Genomic DNA, 26,926 nt, shown 5'->3' with positions numbered 1-26,926 from the left:
GCCAGTGGAGGAGGGAACCAATTGGTCTCTCTCTATTTCTTTGTCTCTCCTCCTCCCTTCCACTCTCTCTAAAATTCAATAGAAAAAATATCCTGGGGTGAGGATTAACAACAATGAAAAATATTATCTTGATTTATTTCCTGTAGTAATTAGCCAGAATGAATTGCTATAAAATTAAGAAAAAAAGATAGAAGTTTCCTTGGCTGATTAGTGTGTGCGTGCGTGTGTGTGTGTGTGTGTGTGTGTGTGTGAAAATCTACCATCTTTTTTGTTGTTGATAAGTCTTGACTTATGTTCCAAACTATATGAAATAGTCTTTCCTAGAGCATAATTTCAGGGGGAAAATTAGCAAGTGTTTAGATCAAACCTATCAGCTGTTTGCAGAATCATCGAGGGCCTGAGAGCCGGATGACTGCTTTGGAAGTCTCCCCCTTGCGCTGCTGAGCTTTCCAGATCTACTGGGAAAGATAGCTGCCTTGAGAACCCATCTCACTCCGCCAGCAGAGGCAGAGAGTTTTTAAGAGACAGAGGTTCTAGCTAAATCATCCAGAGTAGCCTTTTGTTTAAAAAGTCAGCAGACCTTAAGTCATTTAGCCAGTCAGTTCTTTCTTTTTTTTAATGTTTATTATTTTAAAATATATATATTTTTACTTATTTCATAGAGAAAGGGAGAAGGAGATCGAAACATGAATGATGAGAGAGAATTATCAATTCCCTGCTTCCTGCACATCCCCCACTGGAGATTGAGCCTTCAACTCAGACATGTGTCCCTGACCTGGAATTAAACCATGACCTCCCGGTTCATATGTCAATTCTCAACCACTAAGCCATGCTGGTTGGGCTAGCTGGTCAATTTTTTTTAATGCCAGAGGCAGCTTCTTTGCGTCCTTTCCATTGAAGCTGGAGGTAAAATGTATCTGCATTTTGCAATTCTTGCAGCTTTATGTTTTTCTATAGAATGTGACCCCCCTCACAGGGGAAATCAACAAAATTATTCTTGAAAATAAAAATCTCACAATTGATAAAAGAGGATAAAATATCTTCTCCTTAAGCTATATAATCCAACTATTACAGAGGCACATGTGAATGTTAAATGCTTCTAGCTTTTTTAATAAAGACAATAATAATAAAAAATTTAAACTGTCTGTAGCTAGTAATACAATACTCCCTTTGTTTACTTCTGGAATTATCTTCTCATAATCAAATGATTTTCAAAGGCATTCTTTTCAACTCATCCAAGGAAATAACATTTATGGAGTAGCTAATAGGTACTAGCTATAATTGTGGGTGTTAATATTCAGTATTTAAGGCAACCTTAAACTCCTGCTATTTCAGCTAAGATACTGAAGCTGGCTGAAATTAAGCATTTTAAATTAAAAATATGTCTGGAAGTAGAGATGAGGAAAAAGGCCTTCATAGATCATGACTTATGCCTAATCTCTATAGATCTGACTTAGTAGGTCAATTTTTCATCCATTTTGATTATCTGTATCAATTCTGTTTATTGTTAGGAGAGAAATGTATTCCTCGTTAAAATGAGGAGAGTAATGTGTGTGAACAGCCCAATGAATTTTCTAGATGGGGAGACAGTTTTGAAAACACTGTCTTCATCATTTTTACTCACCCCGCTTCCCTTACCAATGGAAGCCAACTTCCAATGGTGGAACACAGCTTATATCAGAATCTGTGTGATGCCTTTAATGTCCCACTTAAAAGAACTGAATAAAGCATCTCTTGGGGCAAACCAGGCAGCTTTGTTTAAATGGTCCCTAACTCTGCTTTAAAGCTTCCTGATATTACAAAGAAACTCAACCATAGCCAACAAGTGAGTTCTTAGAATTGCATTTTCTTTGGCAGGTAGATGGTTTTGCTTAGTGCTGGAATGGAGGGTAATAGAGAATAATGGTTAAGAATATGGGTTTTGAAGTCAGGCAGCTGAGAATTGTAACCCGGTACAGTCATTTGTGTGACAGTGAGCAGGCTACTTAATCTCTTCAAGCATAAATCTGCTCCTTTAAACTCAGAGGGGGAGAATAGCCTGCCAGCCAAGGTGCTCTGAGAACAGAATATTACAATTGTGTGAGGCACTTAGCACAGCACCTAGTACCCAGCTACTGAGCATTTCCTACTCATGCTGCACATGTATCACCTTATAGGGAAAACCTCCATGAGATAGGTGTGTTTTTGCTGGCATTTGACACTGAGGGAAACTGAGGTTTATAGAGGGGATATATAAAATATGAGGAGGGTCATACACTTAGACAATGATATGAATAGAGGTTTCTATCTGCTCTGGGCACCTGAGCTCCTAAGCATGCTCCTATTCACTTTTCGCCTGTGGTCCTCCTGGCACCAGGAAGCAAATAGGCATGTAATTCCCAATATAAAAAATTAATAATATAGGTTCAGGGGCATTAATTGACTTAACTGGGCACATGGTTTGTAATTGGTGCAGCTAGGATTAGGACTCACGTCTGTGTGATATGATCTTGTTTTTACTACTAGTATCTCCCTCTCCTTCACCTCCTGGGGTTCTCCCTCTGAAGGTGCTCTGTACCACAGGACTCATTATACACTGTGCACATCCCCCACTGTCTCTGCCTGGCATGAATCCTCCACTGACTCTATCTCACCTTCAGAATGAAGCCAGATATCCTTGTAGCACTTGCCTGGCTCTCTGTGATTGGAGTCCTGCCCCTTTCTAGTCTCACCAGTTGGTGCACTGCCTGCCAGCACCTTTGGTCATGTCCTCTCACCTAATGCATTACTTGTACCTCCCCAACACTTGCCATGTTGTTTTATGTCTTTGCATTGGTTCCTGCATGGACTACCCTTGGCCATCTTTTCCAATCTGTGGCTTCCTACTCATCTTTCAAAACCCTCTGAAATCCTTGTCCACAAGTAAAATTGAGCGCTCTATTGGTGTGGCCATTAAAGTATGTCACTAGGCTCTCTGCTGGGAGCATAGATGATTGGCAACTCTAGCTGTTGCTTTCAGGATCCACCAGGGCTTTTGCTGATAGGCTGTTTCCATTGGGCTGCTCCCAGCCAATGACTGCTACTAGCACAGGCCCTTTGCTATGAAACACAGGACTCCTGTAATGGACAACAATAGCTCAAGGACTTCCCACTGTCTTGTTCAACCTTTCTTAGAATGGTGCTGCTGCTCCTGATACTTCTGTTCAATCTTATGACCTTCCACTGTCCTTCACACTTGTTAGACTTCTGTAGTCTGACAGTCTTTCTTTCTCTTGAATATTTTACCTTTATCATTTATAGGCATTTCCCCCAATAAGTTGATTAAATGTCTATTACTGTCTTGGTATCTGCTTCTTGACACTGAACTCATATAGCCATGTGGTGACCTTCTTGATTCTGTACACATACCATCACAAATCAATAATGTGTTTATATTTTATGTATCTCTTTTGTATTAGAATATGAAGTCAGTAAAATTAGGGAAAAAAGTTATACTACTTATTTTATTTTTAGCACTTTGCATACTACTTGGTACTTAGTGGATATTTAGTGACCACTTGGATAAATGAATACTAAAAACATGATCTTAAATAACATTTTATCTAGGTTAAAACAAGTGAAACTACACCTCAGCTAACACTGAATATTAGTCTAAAGATACCTGAAAGTTACCTCAAGGTCACTCATGCTAGGTTTGTGTTTCATAATATCACCATTTAGCTTCTGTGTGCCCAAAATATTTCCTTGAGTTCAAATGAGTATTCATGCTTATAAACTAAATGCAACTAAACTTGAAATCTTGAAATTTTGTGAATATCTCTCATCACTAAATGAAACAGCCTTGATTAATCACTCCAAGCATTTCAAAATATCTGTCAATTAACCTATATTTAACATAAGCATGTGTAAAATCTATATGAGAGTACTCATTAGTAGGAAAGCATATTCTTGGAGAGCTATAAAATCACACAGTAATTCTTAATATTTTGAGTTAGAATTAGGGTATAGAATGTTTCTATTTATTACTTCTAAATTCATTACAAACCTCTTCAGATCCATACAATAATATAATTTATTTGTGTGTTTTTTTTCTCTTAAGTTATGTCATGTTTATATTTTTATTTCTTTAAAAGACTAAAAAATAATGAAATACTCCATTTATAATTGAATTGTATCATCACACAAATTATACTGATTTAGCAATCTAACTCTGAAATCCTGTCATTGATTGACTCCAGCCAATTTTATTTTTTGTTTCAATTCACTTTTTACACTTGGGTTCTCTGGTTCATATGTGATCTCTTCAGCATGTCTATCGTTGATCTTGCACCAAAGGTAATGATAATAATAACTATCATTTACTGAGTGATTATTATGTGCACAAAAATTATGCATTAAATGCTGTCATCCACCTCTTCCAAATGAGTTGCTAAGGATTAAATAAGTAAACAGCATGCAGACCATTGCACAATTAGCAGCTTGACCACTAGTGACTGAAACCCAAGACTGCCTGATTTTGGGGGTATCTGATCTTAGTTTAATTGTCTAGTGTTTTGACTACAATGTTGGAACATTAATAAATGAAATATTTTAATATGAAATTACAAGCATGCAATGGTCTTCTAAGAAACCTGGTGTTTATTATACAAGCAATATAGAGTCATTTGGATTTTTTAAACAGAGGAAAATAATATAATTTGATATGTACTTAAAAATATGATCATTAAAGGATGAGAGATAAAACAAGAAAAAGGGAGATGAGGAAACTAGTTACTGACAATGTCTAAGCAGGAAGTGACTAGGGTCTGATCTAGGAATGTAGGCAAGGGCATGAACAGGATGGGAGGATTGGAGAAACACTTCTAAATGAACAGCAGGCCTTTGATGAAATTGCTTAACTACCATGCATCTGTTTGCTTCTTGGTGCAGTAGAGATAAAAGCTTTTTCAAAGTGTTACCAGAAGCTTCCAGTAACAGTATGTTTTCATATACTTCTCTGGTACATATTATGAGTCCAGGCACTTCTGTAAGTACTTTTTATATACAAGCAGACCTCAATTTATTATGTGCTTCACTTTATTTCACTTCACAGATATTTTGCTTTTTACAACTTGAAGACCATCCACTAGCAAAAGGATTATGAATTGCTGAAGGCTCAGATAGTGGTTAACATTGTTTAGGAATGAATTATTTTCATTTCAGCTATGCACCTTGCTTTTGTAGACATAATGCAGTTGCACAGTTAGACTATAGGATAGCATAAATATAACTTTGTGTGCACTGGAAAAAAAATCATGAACCTCACTGTATTGTGATTCATTTTATAGTGGTAGTCTGGAATCAAACCTGCAATATTTCTGAGATATGCCTGTACTAAGATATTTTTGTTTACTTCTCAAAACAGCCCCAATAGGTAGTCATTATTACCATTTTACAGATGAGGAAGCTGAGACATAGTGAGGTCAAGTAAGAAGTGATAGAGCTATGATAAGTTTATAGTAATATCATATATTACATGTCTGATACCTAGTGTATGCTTTATAAATGACTATAAGTAGCCACCTGAATTAATATCCTATAGAGGTAAACCAAATCATACTCATTTTTATAGCAGGGTAACTTAGCATGTATTAAACTTTATTTAGATCCTCATGGACATAGCACAGAGACCATTCTTTGTGCTGGAGATACAGTGGTGAATTACATAAATCCAGCCTTCATGACATTTTCCTTTCACTGGAACAAATATTCTGATGATAAGGTGATTGAGTGAAAGAATAAGAGTTGGAAAACTATGTCTAAATTGCTTTCTGTAACATTTTCCCCCCTGAAAACATTTACTAAGAGAACTGCCACAGGAACAAGGCTCTACCACCTTTCTCTACAAATTTGTTCCAGATCCTTTCTTGAGCCCTTTCCTTGAGTGCCATTATGCCATTTATTTATAAAAATTATATTTTCGCCCAGCCAGTATTGCTCAATGGTTAAGTATCAACCCATGCACCAAAAGGTGCAGGGTTCCATTCCTAGTCAGGACCCATGTCTGAGTTGTGAGCTCATTTCCCAGCAGGGGGTGTGCAAGAGGCAGCGGATTGATGTTTCTTTCACAGTGATATTTCTCCCTCCCTCTCCCTTCCTCTCTCTAAAATCAATTTAAAAATCATCTTTAAAAATTATGTTCCAATTTCAAAATTTCTATCAAACATTTTTGTTAAAATATTATTTGTTCAATATAAACGTTACTCAGTCTTATACTGTATTCAACAAATCATGAGAAAATTGTCCCATGTTCTTCCATCTTACTCTTGTATGTGGACACATATATAGTATATACATATGTATAGAATATATGTCATTTTTAAAGTTCCCCTTTTTCTTGCTATTATACCATAAACAGGTTTATACAGCACTATGTAATTATGAGATCACTATTTTAATATTTTGATGATATTTTTTCCAACCCTATGCAGCCACCCACTGACTCACCCTCAGTAGAGTTGTATAATTTTCTCAATTCTCGATAGCCTCTAAAACATGCATCTGCAAGATAAAATCATTAGCTGGAGGAAAACTTGAAATTTATACAATTGCATAGTTATCTCCATCCTATACAATTGTATAAATTTCAAGTGTATAGGAAGCTATTATGCAAATTGACCAAATGGCAGAACAACCAGTTGCTATGATGTGCACTGACCACCAGGGGGCAGACAATCAATGCAGGAGCTGTCCCCTGGTGGTCAGTGAGCTCCCACAGGGGAGCACCTCTCAGCCAGAAGCCCTGAGCCAGGCTCACATCAAGCGCAGTGGAGGTGGCAGGAGCCTCTCTCGCCTCTGCAGCAGCACTAAGGATGTCCAACTGCTGGTTTAGGTGCTCCCCTAAGCTGACCTAAGTTGGCAGTTGGACATTCCCTGGGGGCTCCCAGACTCTGAGAGGCTGCAGGTCGGGCTGTGGGACCGCTCCCTGCTGCACCACCACTGAGTGCACAAATTTCATGCATCAGGCATCTAGTTTAAGGATAAAGACACAGTGAGGGGTTTGTGATGGGGAGAAAAGCCAGGTGAGAAGAAAGGTAGCATGCCTTCTGGAACTTATTCAACTCTGATAGTAATCATTTGATATGAGACTATCATTTAATCCTTTTTTCCTCAATTTCCTCAAGTCTGCCTCACTTAGAGAATATATTTTCAGGGACATCATGCTTATGTACCTAAGGTGCCTTACCTCCAAGCCAATTGGTACAACACAGAATCAACATAAATCAGGTAATGCACTTATGATCATACCAGGCACATTGTATATGTTCAACCTTATGCTCCCTACTGCTGTGATCATGCTTATAATAATGGTTTGTTCCAAGCTTCTTCTCCGGTGTGGGACAGGCAAATCCTAAGACACTGCCTTGGTTTGTTGTCATGTAGAGTGAATTATCTGTAGGTTTCCTCACCCTTCTTCTGGAACGTTATCCTGAGACAGTTCATAATCATTGTGTTACTCTCATCCAAAGGAAGAGAACTCAGAGGGAGGTTACCTTTTTCTTTTCCTGCCAGAAGAGATGTTTATCAGAAGGAAACACATTGTCAGAACTGGAGGAGGCTATAGGCCTGCCTGTTCCTTCATCTTCGCCCCCTTCTGCCAAAGCACAATCACCACTGATTCTTATTAAGTGACTCAAGCAGTGGCACTCCTAATTTGATTGATGTTTGTCATAACCATGTTATTGGCTCTTGGTAATCACAGAGTGATTACTGCTACTGCTCTCCACTATTATAATGAGTCAGTTCATGGAAGCAATGGCAAAGAGGAGTGAATTACAGTGGAGACTGAATGCTTTTTAAGTAATTACTTAAGTAATTGGTGAAGGATAAGTAAGCAGGTCCTGAAGATGTTACCATAGTATCAGGTACTCTATTTTTTAATGCATTATTAGGCTTCCAGATAGTCCCTGAACACTCTCAGCTAGGTGTAAGAGTGATTGCCTTTTGGCACTCTGCTGTGTTATCTTCAAATGTTGTATTTTGGGGAGTAAGGCATAACATACTGGCTAGAATTAACAATATTTTATTGTGTATTTGAAAGTTGCCAAGGTAGTATATTTTAAACATCCTAACTCATCACAAGAAAAAAAATTATAACAATTGTGAAATAATAAATGCTAATTAAACTTATTGTGGTAACCATTTTAATAGATATGCATATCAAATTATGTTGTGCAATTTACACTTAGGTAGTGTTATATATCAGTTATCTTATATAATAAAGATTTAATATGTTAATGGCCATTATGCTGTGAAGTGTAATGACCGATGGTATTAAAAAATAGAGTACCTGATACTATGGTAACATCTTCAGGACCTGCTTACTTATCCTTCACCAATTACTTAAGTAATTACTTAAAAAGCATTCAGGATCATGGATCAGCAGGAGAGTGGGAAGTGAGCTATAAGCGGGCAGCAGAGAGCTACAGGAGAGCAGTGGTGAGCTGCTGGTTACAAGCTGGTGGTGGAGAGTTACAGGAAGGGGCAGGGCATCAAGCTGAGGGGGGTATGTGTTGGGGGAGCTGCAGGAGGGCAGGACAGCAGGTAAAGAGCTACTAGAAGGTGGCAGCAAGCTACTGGCAAGCTACTGGCACAGGGATTTGTGCACAGAGCTACTAGTTTCTCAGTAAAACAGAGGGGGGAAAATACTTTTTAATAAAAATGTAGTTTTTGTGTCTCAAAGCTGCCTAGATTGGCACATCATTTTCTGAATTACTAGCTGTGTGTCCTTATGCAAATTACTTAATCTCTCTATACCCATTTCCATTTTTAGGTGGAGATAATTATAGTTTCACCCACACAGAATTGTTTGCAAATTAATGAACTAATATAGGTTATCACTGATATTAGTATCTGAGGTATAATAAGTGCTCAAAAGTGCTTGGTTGTATAGTTGTCATTATTAACTTCATTATTAGAATCTAACTTTTTCCTAGCTTTACAAATTAGTCAAATATGAATAGCCTATGCTTAGGTATTACTAATAATAATATTGTAGAAAATGACCTACTTTAGAATTCACAAAAAAATAATAATAATTCTGAGTTCACCATGAATTAACTTTATGAACTAAGTCAGAATTTTAGACAGAGATGGAAAAGTGGTCATATTTTAGGTCCTTTTTGGATATATTTTGAAGTTAGCAGCTAAGATTTGTTGATTTGATATGCGGTATGGGAAAAATAGTGGAGTCAAAATGACTGGAAGTTTTTTGGAATGAAAAAAAAAACACGATAAGATAAATTTTCTCTTCTCTTAGACGAAATCCAGGAGGAGGAAATTGGTATTGGGAGGGCTTTAGGATATACTCATTGTATATTGTCTGTTTGCATCGAAGTGGGTCTATAGAGTAGATTATTGCTTATAGATGTTGTATTCATGCAGAGATCTGGCCTAATACAAAAGTTTGACAGTCCCTGGTGTATAGATGATGATATTTAAAGTCATAAACCTAGATTAGATCTCAAAAAAAGTTAGTGTAATAGAAAATAAGAAAATAGATGTTCATGATGTAAGCCATGGTACATGTATTATGTAGGATGAGCTGGAAAAATGAGAAAACTTCAAAGGAGACTACAGGTAGTCAATTGAGGGCAGAAAAGTAGAGAGAATAATGCTCTGGAAGCAAAACCAAACAAACAAAACAAAGTATTCTCATTGAAAAAAATATATATATATCAGATTGGTATAGTGAAAATCCCTGATGATAGCAATACTATTAAATGGCATATTTACTCCACAGTAGAGCAAGGAACAATTGTACATTATATTTGAATATGTTATGTACACAGGTTAGATGGAGATTAAGGAAAAAAAAACCAAAAACATCCTCATAGATAAAACATTCTGCCTGTTATCACAGCTCAAAGGCAGGCAGATGGAATTAGAAACACTGGTTATAAGTTTCATAGCAAATGGCAAGCAGTGGATGATAGGGATATAGATGAGGTAGAGATTAATTTTGATTGACAGATTTGATGAAAAATGTGATATTTGAGCTGGGTATTAAATAATCACTTTAAGTCTGTTGTGAGGTAAATGGGAAAGAACAAATATAGTGATGTTTCAGACAGATAAGATAGAATGAACAATGCCATAAAAGGAATGAAAAGCCAAGCATGATCAGGAATGAGGGATACATTCATTTGACTAAAATAGAGTGTGCAAAGAAAAATGAGGCCATAATAGCAGTTGGTTTATACTTTTTTCTTTATAGAAAAATATTGCTGTGCAGTTCAATAGAAAGAAAAATTCGTTAAAGCAAGCTATTTATCCAGAACTAAATATTATGATTACTATCATTTTTTACAAAGCCTTTTGTATTCTTGGAAAAGCCTCAAGCAGGACATACTATAAAATGAATGTACACTTGGATAAATATATAGAAACATAAATTGTTCCCTCTGGTTACTCCATTAGGTGGATTTTAATTTCAAATAATTTTGCTTGAGTTATTTTCTAACTTCCTTAAGTGTAATGCCAAGTTCAATTTCATCTCTTTCCTAGACATGGTTCTCTGTCTTGTGAGGCTGCAAGATCACCCAGAGAGAGCAAGACCACATGAGCTGGAAACTCTAATTGACTGAATGTATGTGAGTACAACATCTGTGACTATTTTATAAAAGGAGAAAGAAAAATTGTCTCCTGTGTGACTTAAAGTGCATTGGAGTAGACTGTGAATATGGTTAATTGCTGGAACCTTGTCATAGGCGAGCTCTCACTGATGAGAGTGGGGTCTATGTATGCACCTGGCTCCATTTCTCCTCAAAGTGCACATGTTGCATTTTTGCCTGGAATCACTATGTCTCTCATAACTATTCTGCTGCTGGTAAAAATGAGAAAGCTTGCTTTCTGGCCGCATCTATACATATATTCCCACTTATTCCACTCCTACTGAACTCATTTATCCCCGTGTCTTTCTCTATCATTTTGGCCTACCAGATAGCCACATTTAGTGTTATTTGCCTCCCTGAATCCATCAGCCAATTGCACTGGCTCCTCTCTAACCCTCTTGTTTCCTATCAGCATTATCTCCTGCTATGTTTACCTTGCCAATGGCCAAGTTCATGTTTATTTGTATAATTATTTGGTTGTTTTCTGTGTATGTCCCTAGCTCAAATGCTCCATGCAGGCAAGGATAGTGCCTGTTTGCTGACAGCAATGACATTCAACATTTTCATGCTGTGTGACTTGCCTGGTCCTGAGTGGAATTAAGCCACTTAAAATGTCCCAGTCCTTTCATGGTTATTCAAAAATCTCTATTCTTCTTTAATGTAAATATTCCCCAGACTTTCTCAGATTCAAATGAAATAACTTTCTACTTTCTAGAAAGATGAGGCTATTTGACGTGAGCACTATTTTTCTTCTTCTTTAGACTTTATATAATCTCTCTAGATAGGTAGTCTATTTTTATATATTAAAATATTAGATTTTAATCCTAATACCTTATATTTTTTACCAACTTTATTAAATCAGTTATTCATTCCTGCTTTACATTTCTTGATTTTCCTGTTCTTTACACACAGGCAAAACCAGAGATGCTTATGTTAACTTTATCCTGGAAAAATTCAATCAATTAAAATCAGGATAAAACAAGCCTTCTTTATCTTCCTAGTCTCAATTCCCACCCCCCCCCCCAACATAGCCTATTTTTACCCATTCAACAATCTCTACAGAACTGTCAATGTCCTTTGCCAATTTATGAGAAATTCCACAAGAGAATGGACTATTTTTATTTTTGTATTCAGTATATTTTTAGTACCAAACTCAATATCTAAAATGGTAGGGGCTCAATAATGGAATTCATTTTTGTCACACTCTCACTTCCCACTCTTCACATAGGTGTTAAAAATTTGCTTCAAAGAACTGCTTAAATTTTACTTACTAAGATAACTGACCACACTACTTCCTTTCTCTGTTATTCATCCCTCAACCACATTTCAAATTCTCCTCCTAACACCTATGTCATAATCTACCTTAATTATGTGCATATTCCTCTTCTTGTTAACTGTATATGTTCCTCTTTACTTCATCAGAGTCTCAGTCCTGAGTGGTCAAGATCATTAACATGCTTATTTCCTCAGCCCTCCCCTGAGAAAATTTTAATTTTTTAAATTAATGTACATTTGTCATATAGTATTATATTACTTTCAGTTGTAAAGCATAGTGATTAGACCTCACTATATACCTCATGATGTGTTCACCACAGTAAGTCCAGTAACCATCTGTCACTCTGCAAAGTTGTTATGGTAGTATTGGCTATATTCTGTGATGTACACTGCATCCCATGGCTTATTTATTTTAGAGCTGGAGATTTGCATCTATTATTTCCCTTCCCCCTTTTCACACATCCCTCCACTCCCTTCGGCAGTGCAAAAGGGTTTCATTTTACCTACAAATGAAACTCTTACCTTTCTTAGAAGGGTTTCTGTTTGTTTACTTTTTGATAATAGCCATTTTGACAGGTATGAGGTAGTATCTCATTGTGGTTTTGACTTGCGTTGACCTGATGATCAGTGATGTGGAGCATCTTTTCACATGTCTGTTGGTCACCTGCATGTCTTCTTTGGAAAAAAAAAAAGTTTATTCAGGTCCTGTGTTTATTTTTTAAATCATACTGTTTGGGTTTTATATTTTTTCAAGTTGGATTGTATGGGTGTTTTATATAATTTGGATATTAACTCCTAATCAGATATATCATTTGAGAATGTCAGCTCACAAATAGTAGGTGGTCTTGTTTTGTTGATAGTTTCTTACACTGTATAGATGCTTTTTAGTTTGGTGACATTCCACTTGTTCATTTTTGCTTTTGTTGACCTTACCCAAGGAAGCAGAACCACAAAAATATTGTTAAGATCAATGTCAAAGTGTTTACTGACTATATATTTTTTTCTAGGAGTTTTTTGGTCTCAGGCCTTAGAGTTAAGTCTTTATGTTGAATTTATTTTTGTAGAGGAGAAAAGAATGTGGGAAAAGGGGGGCTGAGGGAGGGCGGGGGATGGGGAGGGAGGGAGTGGAGGAGGGGGAGGGAGGGGTGATGGGGGGGAGTGAGGGAGGGGGGGGGAGGAGCGAGAAGAAAAAAGAAAGATAGAGAGCGCGAGAGCTAGAGTAGAAGAGAGCGAGAAACAAAAAAACGAAAGACGGCATGAGTGAAGGCATATGCCTCCGAGAAACAAAATTGAGAAACAATTCCATCCTCTCTCCTCTATCCTCCTACATCCTCTCCTCCATCTCCTCCTCTTCTTCTCTTCTTCTTCTTCTTTTCTTTCTTCTTCTTCTTCTTCTTTCCTCCTCCTCCTCCTCCTCCTCCTTCTCTTCTTCTTCTTCTTCTTCTTCTTCTTTCTTCTCTTCTTTGCTGCTGCTGCTGCTGCTGCTGCTGCTGCTGCTTTTCTTCTTCTTCTTTTGGGGGGGCTTATCTGTCCAGTTTTCCCAACACCACTTATTCAAGAGACTTCCATTTCCCCACAGTATATTATTGCCTCTTTTGTCATAGATTAATTGACCATATAAGCAGGGTTTATTTCTGGGCTCACTATTCTTTTTCATTGACCTTTGTGTCCGTTTTGTGTCGGAATCAAACTGTTTTGATTATTGTAGCTCACAATTCTTAACAAAGGCTTACTAATGACTAATTACTAATGAATTTAATTAATAGCTTTAAGTACAAAAAGATTCTCTAAGTTTCTTTGACTATATTAGTATTACCTTTGAAAAAACAGTTTGTCTCTGAAATAAAAATGTGAAGAAATGATGGAATCAATTTTTTAAAAACATTTCAAATGTAAAGTTATTATTTAAAAACAAAAAAACAAAAAAAAATTGTCGATTGTTTGAAATTATAAAAGAAACTAGAGGCCCGGTGCATGAAATTCATTCACGGGGGTGGGGGGAAGTTGCCCCTCAGCCCAGCCTGCACTTTCTCCAACCTGGGACCCCTTGAGGGATGTCTGACCATCTGTTTAGGCCTAATCCTGGGATCGGGCCTAAACAGGCAGTTGGACATCCCTCTCAAATCCAGGACTGCTGGCTCACAACCACTCGCCTGCCTCTGCCCCTAACTGCTTCTGCCTGCCAGTCTGATCACCCCTAACCACTCCCCTGCCAGCCTGATCAATACCTAACTGCTCGCCAGCCAGCTTGATTGCTCCTAAATGCCCTCCCCTGCTACCTGGTCCTCCAGAATTGCCTTCCCTGCAGGCCTGGTCACCCCCAACTGCCCTCCCTGCAGGCCTGGTTCACCCCAAACTTCCCTCCTCTGTTGCCTGGTTACCCCTAACTGTCCTCCTCTGCTGGCCTGGTCACCCCTAACTGCCCTCCTCTGCTGGCCTGGTCACCCCTAACTGCCCTCCTCTGCTGGCCTGGTCACCCCTAACTGCCCACAACTGTCCTCCCCTGCAGTCCATCTTGTGGTGGCCATTTTGTGTCCACATGGGGGCAACCACCTTGTGTCTTGGAATTATAGTCAATTTGCATATTACTCTTTTATTAGATAGGATTATAAGCCTATTATGGAACATTTGAGAAATTCAGGAATAGTTCTAGGTTAATTCTAACGTAGAACTATTAAAATTTTAGTCAATTTTCTTACGTAGTTTAATCTTAGTACACTATATTTGCATCCATACAACAAGGATTTTTTTTTTCAAATTCCTACACATTTTTATAATAATTAATTTTAAATCTAAGAAAAATATTTCCACACAGAGTAAATGTACAATAAATATTAGCTATTGTTTAATTAGGTAGATATTTAATGTAGTTTTAAATAGAGGTTGCTTCAAATATGCCCTTTTTATATGCACTCACTTCTGTATCATGAATTTGTGAATTTCATCATTTCTGATTATACATTTTCTCAAAAATTTCCAACTCTAAAATTGAATCTGATCTTATAATAGTGCAAAATAGTTTAAACTTTAGCATACTTTCTTTTATATGACACATAAAATAACAAAGGGGTGCATGATATGGAGTGCACAGTATCAATATTTTCAGGCAATGGTGATTGTGTGTGTGTGAACAGGATTCTGAAGAAGTTTTATACCTCATTACATAGCATGCCCTCTAGAAGGTTGCCTCAAAACACATAAAAGTTAGATAGTGAAACAAAAAGAAAGTTCTTAATTTCACTACTTGAGTTATAGGTCTTAAAATAAATATTTTTTACTACATTTTATTTTTCTTTTAAACATTTGAAGTCATGCATGTTCAAGTCTACTTATAAAGAAAAATTATTTACCTTAAATTCTTAGAAAAAAAAACAACAACATTAAAATAAATGAAAAGCCGAAACTGGTTTGGCTCAGTGAATAGAGTGTCGGTCTGTGGACTGAAGGGTCCCAGGTTTGATTCCGGTCAAGGGCATATACATTGGTTGCAGGCACATCCCCAGAAGGAGGTGTGCAGGAGGCAGTTGGTCAATGTTTCTAGTTCTCTATCCCTCTCCCTCTCTGTAAAAAAATCAATAAAATATCTTTTAAAAAATAATAAATAAATAAATAATAAAAAGTTCCCCTCCCTGGAGATATTTTTATTTATTTTTTAAAAATATGTATTTTTACTGATTTCAGAAAGGAAGGGAGAGAGATAAAGAGAGAGAGAGAGATAGAAACAGCAAGTATGAGAGAGAATTATTGATTGGCTTCCCCCTGCATGCCCCTTATAGCAGTTCTAGCCAACAACCAGGGCATATGCTCTGACCAGGAATCAAATCATGACCTTCTGGTTCATAAGTTGATGCTCAGCCACTGAAACACATCAGCCAGGCAGAGACATTTTCTTTTTTTAAAACGAGTACAAAGTGATCTAAAACACATACCTCTTCTCCCAGTGATTAGACAGAAATCCAGTTCTTCATAGAACATTGATGTGAACTGTAGTATGTCAAAAGGATGCCTCTGAGTACTTCCCACTTATAGGAAAAAGGCATTATTCAGTTACAATGATAGAAATTGTATTTTAATCAATATGCCCTTTGCTACTAATTCATTTTTGACTGCCCAAAGAGGCTTTAATAACATGTTAGAAAGTCATCCATTCAACAAATATCAATAATTCCAAAGAAATAAGGGCTAAAATCCTTTCATCTCTATTTTACCATGCACAGAATTGACATACATATTTTGCTTTCTTGCTACCCTTTGGAAGAAACTAGTATTTCTTTGTATAATCATGACATCTTTCTTTGCAACTTAAAAAATTTAGTCTGTGATTTTTATTGGTAAAACCAATACTATCAGCCATCAACAAATATATATTTTCTTACCTCTAGTACAGGCTACAAGTTGGATAATATTCTTTAATGGTCAACACTTGCCATATTGCTGATATAAGCTAAATTTCATTTAAATTGGTTATTTGCTTATTAAATTTATTTTATAATAGCAATGCACACTTATTTTGGAAATATCAAAGAACAAATAAACATTGAGTATAAAAGAAAATAAGAGCATTAACTCATGGATTTGGGCAATAGTATGGGGAGGTTGATGGGGAGAGGTGGAAGAAGGCATAGAGGGGATAAATAGTGATGGAAAAATAAATTTTAATTTAATTTAAAAAATCTGAACACTCTTGATACTCCCTTATCAAGCATAACCTTCATTATTACTGAAGCATGTTTATTCAAATATTTTCTCTGTGCATGTAATCTCAGTTTTCAGTCTATCATTTATTACATTTCTTTTATTGCTTAATAGGAATGTCTGCGATATTTTTAAGGACTTCTTGTGTGTGTGTGTGTGGGGGGGTGTGTTTGTGTTGAGGCTTTATCTTGATTTATTTAATTGCTATTCTAGAATTAAAAGTATTTTGTATCCAATTTATGTAGCTAGAAACAGTGCTAGGATGAGCATGCTACATATTTTGTAGACATCCTTCACTATTTTCATAGAATCAGTTCCTGCAAACAAAATATTGGAGTAATAGATGCTGATCTGAAAAGTTTTTATCCAGCAATCTAGGAGCATGATTCTGTTTTTGTTTTTTAATATTTACTAAGGCTATTTTTTAATATTTACAAGACTATATATATATATATATATATATATATATATATATATACACATACACATACACATATATAGTCTTGGTCCCTTTGGGATGCTATGATGAAATATCAAGGACTGGGTGGATTGGAAAATAAGCATTTTTTTTTTAAATCATATGAGAGGCTGGGAAATTCAAGATCAAGGGCCAGAAGATTTGATGTCTGGTGAGCACCTGCTTCCTGTTCCATAGACACTCATTTCACTGTGTCCTCACATGGAGGAAGGTGTAAGAAAGCTCTCAGCACTCTCTTTTATAAGGACACTGATGCCTAAGTGACTTCCAAAGTTTCCACTTCCAAACACCATTACATTGGGGATTAGGTTTCAACACCGAAATATTAGAGTGACAAAATATTCATTCTATACAGTTGACAGTGCTCTTCTCATATTATTTTGACTTTTTCTTTATCACTAATTAACAATTAATAATTTTATACATTTATGTTTCTACTAGAGGCCCAGTGCACAAAATTCATGTACTGGATGGGGGGAGGGTATCTCAACCTAGCCTGCACCCTCATGCAGTCTGAGAGGCCTCAAGGGATGTCCAACTGATTGTTTAGCCAGCCTTCAGACATCCTTAGTGCAGCTGCAGATGTGGGAGAGACTACCATCACCACCGCTGCACTCACTAGCTGTGAGCCTGGCTCAGGGCTTCTGGCTAAACTGCACTCCCTCTGTGGGAGCGCACTAATCATCAGGGGGCAGCTCCTGCATTGAGCATCTTCCCCCTGGTAGTCAGTAAGCATCATAGTGACCAGTGGTTTTGCCATTTGGTCAATTTGCATATTAGGTCAATTATATAGGATTTGTATTTTTCCTTTTGTTTATCTGGGTCATGTTTACTGAGGACAGAGGAAGAGAAGAGAACATCATGTACAATGTATCGATAGAGGTCATAGGGAAGAAGGCATTCTCCCCAGTAAGCCCCACTGCCTGCTGGGAAGTAATCTCTCCCCCTGGAGACTTGTGATGAATTTGGCATTTGTAAGCAAACAGGCAATTTAACAAAAGTGGTTCTTGGCATTTATGTTGATTCAAGGAAAAATAAAAATTTTAAAATAGATTTTTTAAATTGATTTTTACAGAGACAGGAAAAGAGAGGGTGAGATAGGAACATTGAGGAGAAGGGAAACATTGATGGGCTGCCATCTGTCTGATCCCACCAGGAACTGAGTTTGAAACACAGGCATATGCCCTGAGTGGGAATTGAACCAGTAACCTCTTGGTGCAATGGTCGATGCTCAACCACTGAGCAACACCAGCCGGGCATTGAAGTGTGTGTTTTTTTAACTACTTATTATTATAGCAGGTGGTATCAGCACTGTCAACAGTAAAGATTAGGATCACTCTACATTAAAATAAGTTCTCAAAGGAAATCAGAAACATTCATTGACTATCTATAGCGGTGAATTAATTTTATACTGTATATTTTGTCAATAGATGTAATTTTTTTTTCTCAGAACATATTGCATGCATTTTTATTTTCCCAGTGCCTATAATAATGCATGAAGTTTAGTAAATGAATAGAAGTTTAGTAAATGAATAATTGTCTCCAGTTTATCCATGAATAAAACTAATGATCACATTAATTGAGTAATTATTACTGTGATCAAACAGCTTTAAAGGAATAGTCTCAGGATTCAATATCAGTTTTTCTAAACCCAATTTCTGTGTGTGTGTGTGTGTGTGTGTGTGTGTGTGTGTGTGTGTGTTTCCAGAGAGGAATGAAGAGGGAGAGAGAGATAGAAACATCCATGATGAGAGAGAATCATGGATCGGCTATCTCCTGCAATTTCCCCACTGGGGATTGAGCCCACAACCTGGGCATGTGCCCTTGAACAGAATTGAACCTTGGACCCTTCAGTTCACAGGCTGATGCTCTGTCTGCTGAGTCAAATGGGCTAGGGCCCAATCTCTATGTTTTAAATATTTCATATGACTTCTCTTCCTAAGATAACTTTCCTCTTGTCATACATTATGTTTGGGAAAATGGAATAGATTATGCTGTGGAACAAATATCCCAGCCATTTCTGTGGCTTAGGATAGCAAGGGTTCCTTCTCCTGCATACCATGTAGCAATTGCTACTTAACTAGGGATTCTGTTCTTCACTGTCCTATTCCCAGCATCCATGGTGAGGAAGCAGATGCTCCCTGGACCATTAACGATTACCAAGGTAAAGTAACAAAGAGAGAGTTTGCTAAATCCTGTCCTGACTTGTTGAAGCTCCAGCTAGAAGTGACATGTGATACATTTACTCACAATTCACCAATCAAACACATCATCTAATTTCTTGAGTGTCACAAAGCTCCATACGGTTTGAGGGCAGGAAAGTGGAACTGGGTGGGTAGGTGGTACTTACCATGGCCTTGATCAGTGAAGGAGCATGACAGAAGCAGTCAGAGAAGGAGATATGAAGATGGTGCACAGGAGCCACAAAGGAAAACATTGAATATTTGTGGCCAGTGCCTCCCTCTTGTCATCATATACTCATAACTCTGTGATGGTTAACTTTTTGTATCAACGTACCTGGGCCATTATACCTAAATGCTTGCTCAAAAATTATTCTGGATGTTTCTGTGAAGGTGATTTTAGGATGAGATTAATATTTAAATCAGTGGACTTTGAATAAAGCAGTCACCCTCCATAATGTGGTGGGTGGTTGACATCCAATCAATTGACAGGCCTTAATGAAACACAGAATGGCCTCCTCTGAGGAGGAAGGAATTCTGCCTACAGACTGTCTTTGTATGAACTGCAACTCTTCTTAAATATCTAGCATGATCCTTAAAATGGATATTGATGAATAGATAGATAGATAGATAAAAATATAACAGAGCGAAGTCATTTAAAAGATATCTTTTTTAAATAGATAAAAGATGATGTCCACAAGGTGATATCCACATGCATTAGTCCAGTTTCTAACTAGCAGTTCAATGTTCAGGCAGACAAAAGTTTATATAAAAAGGGATAACATTTATGTGGTTCAACAGGAATGTAAACACACATATACACACATACACACACACATACACACTTAGACACATGCACATACATACTATATTGTTCATTCTTCCCTGAAGAAGCCTGAGTAATACAGACTCTCATTTATACGCAGAACACAGTTATTCGCTACCTAGAAGAAACCAGACAGAAATGACAACTGGTGCTGTGTAAGTTCAGTGTTTCTGACCCTAAAAGAGGCCCTGTAGTCTCTTCATCAGCTTGGCTATGGCCCTTCTTGACCCAGAGACCTACAAATCAAACAGCAAATTATTTACCCCTCTCACAGTTTAAAGGTAATGATCAAACATTGATGTGAATTAATACTTCCTGATGATTGAGTATGTTCTTTGGTTTGGTATAATTCTGCTCTGTGAAGTGGTTTCTCTGTTTATGGATTCCCTATACATATTCTCTCTGCTTATCCTTTTGGAAAATGTTTTTTTTTACATCTTCCTCCTTAGACACATCCTTGCAGATTATGCTCTCCTAGGAGGATGAGCGGCTGTTATAGCACATGGGTCATTTTATTTAAAAAAAAAATACTAAAAAACTAAAGCTTTTAGAGTCTTTTATCAAAAAATGTAGCTGGCTCCTTATTTATGTGACTCTGTATCTTTGACTATGTTAGTCAAAGTAGTGGCACTTTTTAAGGTAGATTCCTTTGCTTTTTCAATATTTCTTTGGTTTCCTATTCAGATTATGACTTTATCTTAGATGAAAAATGGGCATTTGGGGTCTATTACATGTCAGTGGCATAACTACACCCTTTGTGTCTTACTTTATGGCCAATGTGTTTAATTGGAATGAATGGCTAGGTAGCTGACTCCTACTCTGAGATACTATTTTTCAGGGCTTTTAACAGTGTGATGATCATGGATTTGTTACTGTTGTTGTTGTTTTAATGGTCATACTTTTGCATGGCTCTTTACTGTAGCCCAAGTTTTTAATGAACTTTGCCCCTGAAGATCTTCTTGTTTTATTATTTTATGCTGCAAGTCTCTGAATTTGTAGACTGTCTTTATTCTTTTCAATTACCAGTTATAAGCTAACTAATTATTTTCTGAACTCATTTCATTTTTTTCCTAGTCCATTGCTAAACAGACAACAAAGAGAATTAACATTCTACATTCTAATTTTCTCTAAAGATACATGTTTATTAGCTTTGTGGAATGATTGCCAACTTGTAAGGGGTGAAATCTCCACCAAATGCTCTTCAATTATGTAAGACAGGTTGCCATCACCTTTGTTTCCTATCATAATTTCCTCTTTCTTTGTGTCCATTAAGCCAAGGTCACTTGTTTTAAGTCATGATACATTATTCTTTTTATAGGTATCAATTTCTTTTTTAGTAGAAATTTACCAGTTTAGTAAAAATCAATTAAAAGTTATCAGTGGATGCGGGTGGGGATTAACGGGGGAATAAGGACACATATTTAACACCTTAATCAATAAAGAAATTTAAACAAAATAAATATAAAAATAAATAAAACCTATCAGTGGCTTAAAATAAGAAAGGGGTATTTTTTACTTGCATTATGCATGCATTGTAGGTCAGCTCTGTACTATCTCATTCTTACTTAAGTCTGCAGGCTGAGAGGAGTTTCATCTTTGTGTGTCATGGTTGCTAGTGGTGATAAAGATAACCAGTAACATGAAAATTGTACAATGACTACTAAATCCTTTACCCAAATAGTGACATGTAACTTTCCATCCCATGTTGTATTGGATAAAGTATGTGTACATAAGTGTGCATACACATACTTATCCACATCAAACTTCAGATGGGTAGGAAAGTGTAATCCTACTATGTGGCTGATAGAAAAAGCTAGAATATTGAGTGAAGACTACTAATGACTCCCACATTCTTTTACTCACAAATACTTTATTCCTGAATGCCCGACTCTAGTCCCCATGAGGGCACTGCCATTTATCTCTTCTTCTTCTTCTTCTTCTCCTTCTTCTCCTTCTTCTTCTTCTTCTTCTTCTTCTTCTTCTTCTTCTTCTTCTTCTTCTTCTTCTTCTTCTTCTTCTTCTTCTTCTTTTAATATATTTTATTGATTTTTTCACAGAAAGGAAGAGAGAGGGATAGAGAGCTAGAAACATCAATGAGAGAGAAACATTGACCAGGTGCCTCTTGCACAACCCCCACCAGGGATGTGCCTGCAACTAATGTGCATGCCCTTGACCGAAATCAAACTTGGGACCCTTCAGTCCCCAGACCGATGCTTTATCCACTGAGCCAAACTGGTTTCAGCTATTTGTCTCTTCTTGATTGCTATATCAGTGGCTCAATGCTGATTAATACATAAGTACTCAATAAACATTTACTTAATAGCATGGAAGTAAGAATGTTTTCTGAATACTGATAGAAAGATACATGACATTGCAATGTGGTAGAGTTCACTTTACCCATTCCATCAAATACAATCTCTGAGATATCAGTGCCTTTGCATTGCATTGTAAAATTTATATAGCTTTTTCTGTTGTATATTTTCTCTCAATGGAAATATATGCCCTAAAAGTTATGAGTGATGGCGAAGTTCCCAGAGAAGAGTATAACATTATTGACAAACTGGTGGTATTTTAAATAAGCACAGACTGAAAACAAGCTGGAGGGAGGGGGGGCGTGTATGGCATTGTGGTGTACTTCTGATGATGAATCACATCCTTTACCAGAAATACATTTAAAATAATCTTGTCAAGAGAATTAATGAGCTGCCAGCAATATCCTAAGGCAATAGCAATAAAAACTCACCAAGTTCAGGATTTTTGTTAACCAACAGCAACTTTATTCTTCCTCAATTTCTCATTCTTCAAATTGGTTGTAAACATTGATCGCACAGCTCTACGAAGATAATAGCTGTAGTTGAAGAAATAACTTAGGTGAGGAGAATAGTCAGCCATTCTCTGGGGGACAAATATATTCTCACTAAGCACTGTGGTAAGTTTTCAGTAAAATGGTACTTATCTCTCCTCCAAAATATGAATACTTGTATGGTATGGCATGGACTGTAGGGAGAAAATATGAGAGAGAAGAAAGGAGAGAGAGGAACACAGAAGCAGAACAGGTTGTTATTATTCTTATGTTGAATCACACATATCTTTCCTCAAATAAGAATGTAATTTCTCAGATGTGCAAAACTAGTTTGCAAAGTATTTGATAATTATGAGTGTCTCCCAACTTTGAATTTGTTTTACCAATGAGACATCCTGCCATATGTCTTTAGGAAGTATCATAAGAAAGAGGGAGTATGTTTGTATGGAATAGCACAGAATAGAGGATTAAAAAAACACATTCTGGCTTTTGAGGAACCTACAACCTATTGAATTATGTTCCTTTAGCATGGGTACTAATTTACAGAGATTCAGATTGTATTAGTTTTCTATTACCAATATAGCAAATTAACACAAATTTAGTGGCTTAATACAATCAAATTGATATTTTACAATTTGATAGGAAGAAACTCAGACACAGATGTCTCTGGGCTAAAATTAAGCTGTCAGGAAGGTGGCAATCCCTTCTGAAGGCTCTAGGGGAGGGTCCATTTCTCCGCTAATCAAAATTCAGTTTCTTGCGGTTGTAAGACTGAGGTTCCTGTTTCCTTGCTGCCTGTCAGCTGAGGGTCATTCTCAGCTCTGCAGACTAACCACACTCTTTGGCCCATGGACTCTTCAGGTCTCTCTAACCCATTCTTTTGCCTTTCTCTTCTACTTGTAAGACTCATTTGATTACATCGGGCCAACCTGGATAATATAGGGTAACCGCTTCAATTCAAGGTCCTTAACTGTAGTCATACTACAAAATATCTTTTGCAATTCCATATGTTCACAGGTTCTGGAAATTAAGACATAAACATTTTGGTTAGGGGCACATGATCCTGCCTACCTCAAAGATCTAAGTGGTATCTCCTGCGTGGACATTCCTGAGATAAATGAGTGAATGGAATCCTTGGAGCTTCCCATTGGAAATAAACATAAGACTAGCCACTTATGGACTTGAAAAACCTAAATGTGGTTTATTGTATCAATACAGGGGAAATACTTGTATTCCATTATTATAGAAAGATAAAAAATTTATCATGCTTAGCTCAAAGCTATTTCTAGCTGAGGCCCCATAAACCAATGCATTAAGGAATATGCAACCATTATGCTATCTCACTAATTTAGGAATATAAAAGTATTTGGTGGGCCCATTAATTAATAACAACATAATATTTTTAATATAATTTATTGTTTTTACAGAGAGGAAGAGAGAGAGATAGAGAGTTAGAAACATCGATGAGAGAGAAACATCGATCAGCTGCCTCTTGCACACCTCCTACTGGGGATGTGTCCACAACCAAGGTACATGCCCTTGATTGGAATCGAACCTGGGACCTTTCAGTCTACAGGCCATCATTCTATCCACTGAGCCAAACTGGTTTTGGCAACAACGTATTTTAAGTTAATATCTTTACTATGGTATGATTCTGAGTGTGTGGCCTTATGTGCTGAATATGTATCACAAATGCAAATACAAATATGTATGTGTGATTAAACTTGACTGATGCAGAATTAATTAACCAGGAGAAGAGAAAAATCAAGGAGTATCTAAAAAGATGTCCTTATTTTAATAAGGTGCTAATGTAAGGAATGATAATTAGAAATGTTTTGTGTATTATTGGGTATTAAATTCTTGCTTCCAGGATACAAATTTCTGTTCAATATAAGGACAGATTTTTCTAATAATAGCAATCTAAAAATAGATGGATCTGAATCATGACGTCATGACCTACCTGTCACTAGAGGTCATAAAGCTGTGGCTGACAAGCCATCAGTAGGAGTTCTATGGTTAGGTTTTAAGCACTAAAGAGAAGGATTATAATTTTTAGTAATGTAGCCTAGTTTTCATAATCAAATTTGCCAATTCTTAATTTGCCAATATATTTTCTAGCTTTTTATGTTTTCCAAAAATATAAAAATTAAATCCCGAAATGTCTGAAATAAACCAATTGCCATAATTAAAAAAGGTAACTGAAAATGATTTTACTTTGGGCAGTGGACAGGCAATGCAATATGCAGATCATGTATCATAGAAATGTACACTTGAAACCTATATGATTCTATTAAGCAATGTCACCTCCAATAAATTTAATTTTAAAAAGAACAGGATAACATTACACTAAATGTGTAGTTTCCTATATAATAATACTTATTATTAAAGCATTTCTTGAGTTATTACTACACACTCTTCATTTGTTAATATTTGTTTTATATAAAGTATAATCCCAGAATTTTGCTTGGTTTTGAGAATAGAGACAGACACAAATGTCATAGATTTTATGGATTTGTGGGGGAGACAGACAATAAACTAATGAGCAGGTGAGCAAAATAAATAATTACAGGTTATATTATAAAGATGATAAGAAGGGTAATGAAATGAAAAGAACAGCAAGAACATTTCAAATAAGGTGACCAGGAGTTCACATTTAACCTGAACCCGAAGTATAAGAAAGGATCAGGTTCTTTACATAATCTTATGAGTTATTAATCTATTCAATAACCCCATGAGCTTACAGTTATTGTTGTCTTAATTTTATAGAGGAAGAAATGCAGGCTTAATAAAGATTTACCTATACAAGATTAAAAACCAGAGAGTGGTAAAATTTGGGTGGGCCCCAACTCTGTAAGATGCCTGAGCCTATTAGAGCTGGAACCAATGGTCTTGGTCTTGAGTTCTTTGGTCCCTACTGACTGTGCCTTCCTGTGACTGCAACTCAGTACACATGGACAGAGTGAACACATGGGGACAGGTTACTTCTTTCTAATTTCAAGAATGCTAAACTGTGAGGAAGGGTGGGAACACTACAACTTACCAATAGACCTTAAAGCAAATGGAGCCAGTTACAATTTTTATTTTGGATATCAACTGTAGTGGATCTCCAGTCATGATGAAAGGCAATACATTTCTCAGTATTCTGTAGTGCCACTTGGATATTGTTGATATATGATAATTGCACTAGTCTAATAAAAGACATTTAGCTGTCCAGGAGGAATGTCACTGCTGAAGACAAACAATTCCCCCCCCCCCCCCGCCCCCTTGGGTTTAATCATCATTATGGCAGGGAGCAAACCTGGATGAGGAACAGACCTGGGTAGTCATCCCAGCCACCTCTGCTAGTGTGTGACATTTGAAGAAGTTATTTGCTTTCTCTTAAACTCAATTTCTTCATCATACTCAAAGAATTTCTTACAGTGGTAGTGACAAATCTGTTAAAACCAATATCATCTCCATATTTTAAAAAGTTAACAGAAACAGCAGTTGTAAATTTAAGAGTCAAAATTTGTGCACAAATGGATCATTAGGGAAGAATGCCACCTTCAGAGATGGCTACTTAAAGGAAGCATAACATGCCAGCAAATGAGGGAATCGGCAAGGCTGATATAGAAGGTTATAGAAAATATAATTGGTGCAAAATTTCCCCAAAATAGAAAACATAGGTCACGTTGTTAACTTCTTCTTTTGAATGCTTACTGACAATTCTTTAAATCTGTTTTGCCTTATGTCAGCATTATATATTTATTTGGCAAAATCTCACTCTCATTTTAAATTCAACACACACACACACACACACACACACACACACACACCCCACATGCACAGTAGCATTACTTTGAGAATAATATATGTATACCACTAACACACACACACACACATCCTTACAATAAAACTTTACAAAAGTGTATTTCACTTTAGAGAACAAAAGAACTGTGTCCCAGATATTATTTGCTCTTATGCATGAGCTCATTGGGTATTCTTACTGAAGGATAAAGCTTTTCAAAGGGCTCCTGGTCTACAAATCATACAAGATTA

At 36.7% G+C, this 26,926-nt stretch overlaps 1 protein-coding gene across 2 annotated transcripts in view; it reads left to right on the top strand.

Moving 5' to 3' along the window:
* LRRC4C (leucine rich repeat containing 4C) overlaps positions 1 to 26,926 on the top strand; it is a 707,813-nt gene that overhangs the window by 161,046 nt on the left and 519,841 nt on the right. The window contains exon 2 of one of the 2 annotated variants that reach the window (XM_045577671.1): positions 10,525 to 10,606. The gene's annotated coding sequence lies outside the window, so the exon portion shown is untranslated. Of the gene's footprint in view, positions 1 to 10,524; positions 10,611 to 26,926 lie in introns of both variants that reach the window. The other variant, XM_036427214.2, reaches the window with a different exon arrangement.

This window comes from Pipistrellus kuhlii, unplaced genomic scaffold, assembly GCF_014108245.1.
Source record: "Pipistrellus kuhlii isolate mPipKuh1 unplaced genomic scaffold, mPipKuh1.p scaffold_m20_p_9, whole genome shotgun sequence".
In the NCBI taxonomy this organism is placed as follows: domain Eukaryota; kingdom Metazoa; phylum Chordata; class Mammalia; order Chiroptera; family Vespertilionidae; genus Pipistrellus; species Pipistrellus kuhlii.
The sequence above is the reverse complement of the archived record's forward strand: the minus strand, read 5'-3'. Positions and strand labels throughout refer to the sequence as shown.